This window comes from Colius striatus, chromosome 2 (genome assembly GCF_028858725.1).
Source record: "Colius striatus isolate bColStr4 chromosome 2, bColStr4.1.hap1, whole genome shotgun sequence".
NCBI lineage: Eukaryota > Metazoa > Chordata > Aves > Coliiformes > Coliidae > Colius > Colius striatus.
The window spans coordinates 72,337,697-72,346,456 of record NC_084760.1 but is presented as its reverse complement, the minus strand read 5'-3'; positions in this window follow the sequence as shown (position 1 = coordinate 72,346,456).

The following is an 8,760-nucleotide window of genomic DNA, read 5'->3' as shown; positions in this document are numbered from 1 at the left end:
CCCCGGGGCCGCTTCAGCCAGGAGATGGCGAGGCCCCGTTGACGCCCCCCCCCAGCCGGGCAGCACGCCCGTACCGGCAGCGGGAACTGTACGTGTGCGGCGGCGAGAAGCTCTAAGGCCGCTCTCCCAATGCGGGGCCGCTGTTTCGGCTCAGGGCCGCCCTCCCGCATGGCATGCCCCCCGCCGCCTCTCCTTCGGCGCGGGCAGCCGCTGCCGGGGCAGGGGGTGAGGTGTGGGGCAGGGCGGGGGGCACACGTTCCCCGACAACCGCCGCGAGCCAGTACCTCTCCGCGGCAGGAAGAGGAGGAAGGGCCCGGGCCGGGCTGCGCTCCGCTCAGCTGTAGCACTCAGCAGCCGCTCGGCGCTTTCAAGCAGCGCGCGCTCAGGACACTGGCCCCGCCCCGCCGAGAGACTGCGGCTCCCGTACGCCGCGCGGGCCAGGAAGCGTGGGGAGGCCGTGAGCCCGCGAGCTCCACCCCGGGAGGCGGTGCGGCCAGGCTCGGGCCAGGCCTCCGGCGGGGTGCTATTGCAGCGGGACGAGGGTTCCGGCAATCGGGCCGTTTGGCTCCGCGGCCGAAATGATAGAGATCCTGCTCATCTCGGAACCGCTGTCGCCTTAGGCACAGGGAGCCTTCCGATGGGACAGCCATGAGCGCCGAGGAGAGCAGTTCCGAGAGGGCCTGACATCAAAGGGTTAATGGTTCCTTGGCTGCCAGCGAAGGAATCGCGGCTGAGCCAGGCGGCCGCGAAAAGGCTAAAAATACACAGAAAGAGATTCAGTTCTGTGGCACTGAGTCGGTACGTCCTGTGCCAGATCTCGTCTTGCCGCTTCTCCGGTGAAGTGTACACAAATGGGAAAGCACTGCAGCAGTGCCAGGGGCCTTTGCTGACACTGGGGCTGAGGAAGGCCGCTGCTGACGTGGGGACTGTGGATACGGCTGACATTGGGACTGATGGTCGCTGCTGACATTGAGACTAACACCTGTGTTTTGAAAAAAGTGACGTTGGCAATACTTCCGAATGCAAATTTTCTCTGACCACTAAGTGGCTGGTGGAGGAAATTATGTTTGACATCCCAGAAAGATTGTGTCAACATAGTATTTAGTGTTTATTTGCAGTTCTTTTTATCATTGCTGTCTGATCATATTGGTACCCGGGTGTATTGAAAACTTTTTCAGGTACCTATCAGCTAAAGAAAGCACCAAAATCCAACAAAATCAGCAGAGAAACCACCATAGGAGTAAGAATGTATTTATGTCTGTTGCCTTCTTACAATATAAGGAAAGAAGCTAAACATCAGTAATCAAAAGTTACTGGTCTACGTAGAGTATGAATAAGGAACATTAAATACAGCAGCCATCAGTTTTTACTATTGCTGTAACCTGGACTCTGAATGAGTCATTTTGAGATGACAGTCATACTGAACATTCCATTTCTGACAATGTTCTTCACAGTGATGGCTCCTGATTGGTTCAATTACAGCAAAGGAGCCGTGTCATGCAGTTGAAGACAGCACATGGATAACAGAAATGAATATGAAAATTGGAAACATTAATAAGAATCGATGGTCGAAGTTTAAATTTATATTCCCATACTACTACAACTGCTGTCATTTAAAAATGCCTTGAACATGCTTATCATACACTGAAATGTGTGACCAGAAGTCTCGCCAGCTTTGTAGTATAAAAGTTACCCCTGCACTGGAGTAGGTGTTTTTATTTACCGATTTTCCGAAATTAAAGTGTGATGTTGAACTGCTTTATTAAGCTACTTCTAGTGTAGATCTGGTGATTGAGTTCTGATTAAGGGACACATCTGTCTGTATGAAGAGAGTCTGAGAAATCATGATACTGTCTTGGAATGAAGGAGAAGGCATAAATGAAGAGAAATCAAATGTACTTTGCATGAAATTTCACAGTATTTGCGTATCTGGTATGTTTGGAATTACAAACAGGAAATTACTTATTTTTATGTATTAAGTTTTCCATTCCTGAGCAACATGATTGTACTTGTGCCTCCAAGCCTTATGGAACAGCATAAATGCCATAAATACCATAAATAAATGAATATTGCATAAATGCAATAACTAGTATAAATGCAATAGCATAAATTCATTTTAGAGTACTTTGAAGAGCTTTCTTGGGTTTTTGCCCTTCTGTTTCCTACACACCTAGAAACTATCAGATGGGCTTATCCTTGTGTGGCATGTCTGATATGTCCTGAGGAAACCGTGGCCCAGCCAGATGTGAAAATGAAGAAAACAGCCCATCAGCAGTGGCCACATCAGGGCCAGTACCAGTCACATTAGCCACCACACAAGCCATCTGAGATGTTGGTACTACCATTCCACTGCAAAGATTTCAAGTTACAAGTTAAAAGTAAATTGTCTGGAGTAAAATGATCAAAAATTGATGAGTTTTGAGTTTGAAAGGTTAAACTGAAGGACTTTGGGGATGGGGTACAAAATGGCAAAGTATGTGCCATCCCATCTAACAGGGAAACAGGCCAGGGCAGGAAATGCCCTGCACCAAGATAAGAAGCAGACGCTGACTGCCTAGAGGGAGTGTCAAATGAAGGAGGATCCCCTTGCATCCATCCAGGGAAACCTGTGTATTGGAGTAAGCCCCTGTGTGGCCTGTACACCAATGCACGCAGTCTGGGGAATAAGCAGGAGGAACTGGAGATGTGGGTGAGGATGTAGGGCCATGACCTCATTGCAGTTACTGAGACATGGTGGGACAGCTCCCATGACTGGATCACAGCCATGAATGGCCATGTGCTATTTAGGAAACACAGTCTTCAGTCTTCACTGCCAAGGCTGGCCCTTGGGAGCCCCAGTCTGCAGAAGAGAGTAGGATAGTCTGGAGAATGGAACACTTTCCCTTGGTGGATGAGGATGAGATAGGATAGAGACCTGTTGGACAAGCTTAACACTCATAAATCTATAAGACCAGATGGGATGGACCCACGAGTACTGAGGAGGCTGCTGATGTTATTGCTAAGCCACTCTTGTAATTTTTGAATGATCGTGGAGGACTGCTGAGGTGCGTGAGGACTGGAGGAAGGCAGGTGTCACTCTACTCTGCAAAAAGGGAAGAAAGGAGAACCTGTGAAGCTATAGGCCTCACCTCCATCCCTGGAAAGGTGATGGAACCACTTATCCTGGATGCCATCTCTAAATACATGAAGGTGGTTATCAGGGTACTCAGTATGGATTCACGAAGGGGAAATCCTGTTGACCAACCTGATAGCCTTCTATGAGTGCATAACTGGCTGGCTAGATGAGGGGAGAGCAGCAGATGTCATCTACCTTGACTTTAGCAAGGCTTTTGACACTGTCTCGCATAACACTCTCTTCAGAAAACTCAGGCAGTGTGGTTTGGATGAGTGGATGGTGAGGTGGATAGTGAGGTGGATTAAGAACTGGCTGAATGACAGAACCCAGAGGGTGGTGATCAACAGCACAGAATCGAGTTGGAAGTCTGTGGCCAGTGGAGTTCCACCGGGATTGGTTCTGGGGCCAGTCTTGTTCAATATTTTCATCAACGACTTAGATGAGAAAACAGCGTGTACCCTCAGCAGGTTTGCAGATGACACCAAACTGGGAGGACTGTCTGATTCACCAGAAGGCTGTGCTGCCATTCAGTGAGATCTCGACTGGCTTGAGAGTTGGGCAGAGAGGAACCTTCTGAGGTTCAACAAGGACAAGTGCAGAGTTTGTGCCTCGAGAGGAACAACCCCACACACCAGTACAAGCTGGGAGTGACTTCTTTGAAGAGAGAAACCTGGGAGTCCTGGTTGATAGTAAACTAACCATGAGCCAGTAATGTGTCCTTGTGGCTAAGAAGGCCAATGGCATGCTGGGATGAATTAAGAAGAGTGTGGTCAGCAGGTTGAGTGAGGTTCTCCTCCCCCTCTGCTCTTCCCCGGTGAGGCCTCATCTAGAGTACTGTGTCCAGTTCTGGGCTCCCCAGTTCAAGAGGCACAGGGAACTTCTGGAGAGAGCCCAGTGCAGGGCCACCAAGATGATCAGAGGACTGGAACATCTTTCTTATGAGGAAAGGCTGTGGGGATATGGGACTGTTCAGCCTGGAGGAGACTGAGGGGAGATCTCATTAATACTTATAAGTATTTGAAAGGTGTATGTCAAGGGGATGGGGCAACACTTATTCCTGTTGTGTCCAGTGATGGCCCAAGGGGTAATGGACAAAAGCTAAAACACAAAAAGTTCCACTTAAGAGAAAGCTTCTTTCCTGTGAGGGTGAGGGAGCCTTGGCACAGGCTGCCCATGGAGGGTGTGGAGTTTTCTTCTCTGGAGGTTTTCAAACCCACCTGGATGTGTTCCTGTGTGACTTGATCCAGGTGAACCTGCTTTAGTGGGGGGGTTGTACTAGATGATCTCTGGAGGTCCCTTCTAACCTTTACCATTGTGATTGTGAAATACATAGGAAAGCTTCTTTTTCTTGTTAGTTAACATAAGGATAGGCTTGCTTAAATTAAAACAAAATTTGTAGTGAGAAAAATACCTAGGCTGATATCTGCCAGGTAGACAAGAGTTTATTTTTCTGCTTGCCACTTTAAAGTCTGTATAGTTCTTTAAATATTTAGACTTAAGTTATATGGATGACTCAGTCAACAGGGCAGAAAAGCTATGTTCCTAGACAGTGGACAGCTAGGCTTAAGTTCATTGAGGTTTTGGAAAGAGCACATCTGACTTACACCTTAAGAATGTTGTATGTGCACTGAGAAATGCATAGAAATAATTTGGTCATGTTGATAGCATAAGATGTTTTAAAGCTGAAAATATTGATTTAATTGTACTTTACTGAATCTTGTTTCACTCCATGATGCTGGTTATATTTGACATGCTCCAAAAGTTTTAGATTCAATTGTAGTTAGAATTTTGTTTGGATTAGGTTCAGTTCTCTTAAAAATATGTTCATGTATCAATTCTGACATTTCTTTTTCCCTCAAACTACTGTGTTCATGGGAAGAATAACAGTCAGGGTTGACAGTATAGTAGAGCCATATCATTCAAAATGTCATGTGCGATTCAAGAAATCTGCATTTGACTATTTTCTGTAGAGCGCATTAAAAATAGTCATGAGGTGAACCTCAGAGTCAGAACCACTAGAGCCAAGGAGCTTGCATTGAAAGAAGGCAGAATTCAGAGCTACTGAATTATTGTACAGCTCAGATTTTCCTCTTCGATTCCTTAATCAGAAAGGGTGGATACCTTGGAGCTGAAGAGTAAGCATGATATGCATTAACATTCAGTCTGTTACAAAAGTCTTCAGCCTCATTGTCTGTGATCCACCTTCGTTATATCTCCTAACTGTTATAAAAGACTAAAAGTTTAATTCAGTGAGTCAAAGGCTTTGTTGTTTTCAGTAGAGCTATCTTGACTTAACCTGGCTAAAGGTACTGGTCTATTCGATAGAGACCAGATTAAACTGGGAAGTAGCACTACATTGTTGTTAGTTACAACATACGTATACAATCCTTTCCATTCAAAAGTAGGTTGTGTGTCTGGACAATTTGCTAAGACGAGGAATTACTATGCCAGATGCCTGTTGGATGTTTTTGGGCAGTTTGGTAATAGTAACTGGCAGAAAACATTTCAGATAGGCTGGGAAATAGAAAATGTAGCAGAAACATTTTGTTTCCTTTACAATTGTTTTGTATGGTGTAATAAAAAGTAAGACATATACAGAGTACAGCCCTGTTGACTCCTAATAGAAATTTAAGATAGATGCCCAAGTGCACTGAAGTACGTCTAGAACTGCTTCTTTCTAAATTGACTGTAGAGAGGAAATGGGATCACTAGGTCTGATGCAGACAACTAACCCTTACACAGCCAAGGTAATGCAGAATTATTCTTGTCCTCACTACGCACCACAAAGGGCTAGGACACCGTACAGATTTCTAGTAAATCTCCTTCCCTGCGTTGTCTGGCACTGATAGAATTGTCTTCATGGGGTAGATTAAAATACTTGGAATGAAAACTGGTACTTTACTGAAGCTCATAATCAGAATGTCAGCTACAGTGACATGACTAAAGATGTCTGGTAGTACTTCCAAAATTTCAGTGAATTACATATTATCGCTACTGTATTGTCTTCATTGCCTAAGAATTTGATCACTTTTATTTTAGAATGTGTGGCTGGCAGTTAGTTGGACTATTTAATTTGTTAGAAAATAAATTTGATTTCTCTCTGATAGCTAGCAGTATTACTTTTATTGCACCATTTATCTGTCTTTTATTGAAATTTCCATTTATGGACAGCAGATTTTCACACTTTTTTTTTTCTTAGCTAAGAAGACAGGTATTAATAGCTCAAGCAAACTCACATACACTCATACACACTTGAGAGAAATCTAAAGGAAGACATCCTTCAAACTATAGTTAGTAGCAGAGGAAATGTTTTTAAAAGCTCATTTATCAAAGAAGTACTGTATCAATAATGTTAATGAAGTCATTAAAACCCCGGATTATCTAGTTACTATTGCAAATGCCATCTGCTTCAGTCAGAGCATGGTTTATCTGAGCAGTATGTTGTTGCCGCTACCAGCAACATCACCAGGCCGCCTGCATATATCACTTAGCTCACCAACCACTGAGGGGACAAGACCACTGCATACTCAGTATGAATGATGCTTTATTCCAGTTTATTGCTTGTGCCATGCGCTTTTATCTGCTAGCACAAGCACCTCCTTTCACTCCACCCCGAGCCCACCTCTTCTGTACTCTCCACCTCTTGCGTTACAACCCAAGATCTTCTGGGTGCCTACAACAGTATGTCTGTTATCAACTGATTCTGTGAAACTGTTAATGCTGTTCACAGACTTCAGCCCCTGACAGGTATGGAAGGCAAAAGAAGAAAAGCCATATTGATTTCCTGCATCAGAATCCCAATTAACCTCATCACTGTGGTCATAGCTCCTATCTGTTCCCTGATGGGTGAACACAGCTTTTGGATACCAGCATTCACTTCCTGTGTAAACCCTACTGATTTGGTAAGGTCAGTGCCTATCAGCTTCTGCGTGAGAATGTGGCAGTGCAGGGAACCCTGCTCTGCCAAATAATGCCTGTGAAGTTTACTGGGCTCAACTCCAGCTAAGTAATATCTAAACCAGGTATCTGTCAATAGCATGCTTGGCTGGAGGTGCCAAGATCATCTGACCTCTTTGTTTCCTGGGTTTTTCCACTGAAGGCAAAGTACCATGAATCCACATGTTGTCAGTGAAAGCAAAAACAAGCTGGTCATGAGTAATCTTTCGTAAATAGGTGGAAGCAGCATTTGTGTGATCTGCTTCCTTCCTACTGTCAGTGGAAACCTGCTCTGTCATCACAGTGTTGCCAGCATTTTGATGTGGTTATCTGCTCCTTTGCTATGAGCTCTCTGAGTTTGATTTTATTAAAACCTCTGCTTCCAAATTAGTAAAGGCTGAAGGCAGGGAGCAGGTAGGAGGTTCCTCTCTTGACTCCTCCAACTGTGCTCCCTATCCTAAAATACAGGGTCTTCTCTCATCCCAGTGAGTTCACACGGACTTCCAACACAGTGGGATGTGCAAAGGACAGAGTCCCTGCATCCGTTTTTTGTGGAAGTAAACACATTTGTGTATAAACACACTTTGTGTTTACATTTTTTTTCCCCAGCACTAATCAACCTCTTTCTGAGCAGATTCCAAGTGGAATAACTGTTTTTACCTGGGGCTGTTTAGCCTAGAGAAGAGAAGACTAAGGGAGGATTTCATTAAGACAAGTATTTAAAAGGTGTATCTCAAGAGGATGGGGAAGTACTTTTTTCTATATTGTCTAGTGACAGGACAAGAGGTAATGGACAAAAGCTGGAAGACAAAAAGTTCCACTTAAACATAAGGAAAAGCTGCTTCTCTGTGAGGGAGCCCTGGCACAGGCTGCCCAGGGAGTGTGTGGAGTGTGAAAACCTGCGGAGGTTTTCAAAACCCACCTGGACGTGTTCCTGTGTGATCTAATCTAGGTGATCCTGCTTTAGTAGGGGAGTTGGACTAAATGATCTCTAAAGGTCCCTTCCAACCCCTACCATTCTATGATTCTATGATTCTAATAATACTATGACTAGTTACACTTTACCTAATGAAAATAAAGTGTAAATGGAGGCAAGAAAAGAGATTGTGGAGTAATCACACACTTCTATCTTGCACCTGTTGAGTTTCTTTTCGATAATCAGAAAGACTATTTTCAGATGTTACTGCTAACACATTTATTCTCCTCCTCTAGGGCTACAAAGAGGCATTTGAGCTACAGGTCTGAGCATGTGCCCTGCAGTTACCATTTATCCTGCTATGTTTAGCAGTTTGCTGCTTTTGCACAGGCTCCACAAAATTCACAGATTTTCTGCTTAGAGACTAGTCCTACCCATTTATAAACCAAGATACTAGAGACAGGATGTAGGCTGGGCAAAAGATTTGTATTTAATGGAGTCATAAGAGATTCCACTAGAAATACACTGAGCAACATTCACTCTGATGCGTAAGAATGATATCAGCTAGCAGAGTTAATTGCTGTCAGTTATTGAAAGTCATTGCAGAAAGACTGCTTTAGCCTTCTCAGTCTAACCTACTCCTGTGTTTGTTAGCAGCCTCAGATCCTCACACAAGCCCACTGTGGTGCCATGTCTCAATAGCTTGTGCTCTGAAAACAAAGTAAAATGCAGTTTTCCTTGGTCTTTACAGTTGATAAGAAGCACAGAAGTTATATCTCAAATAGCTATTTAC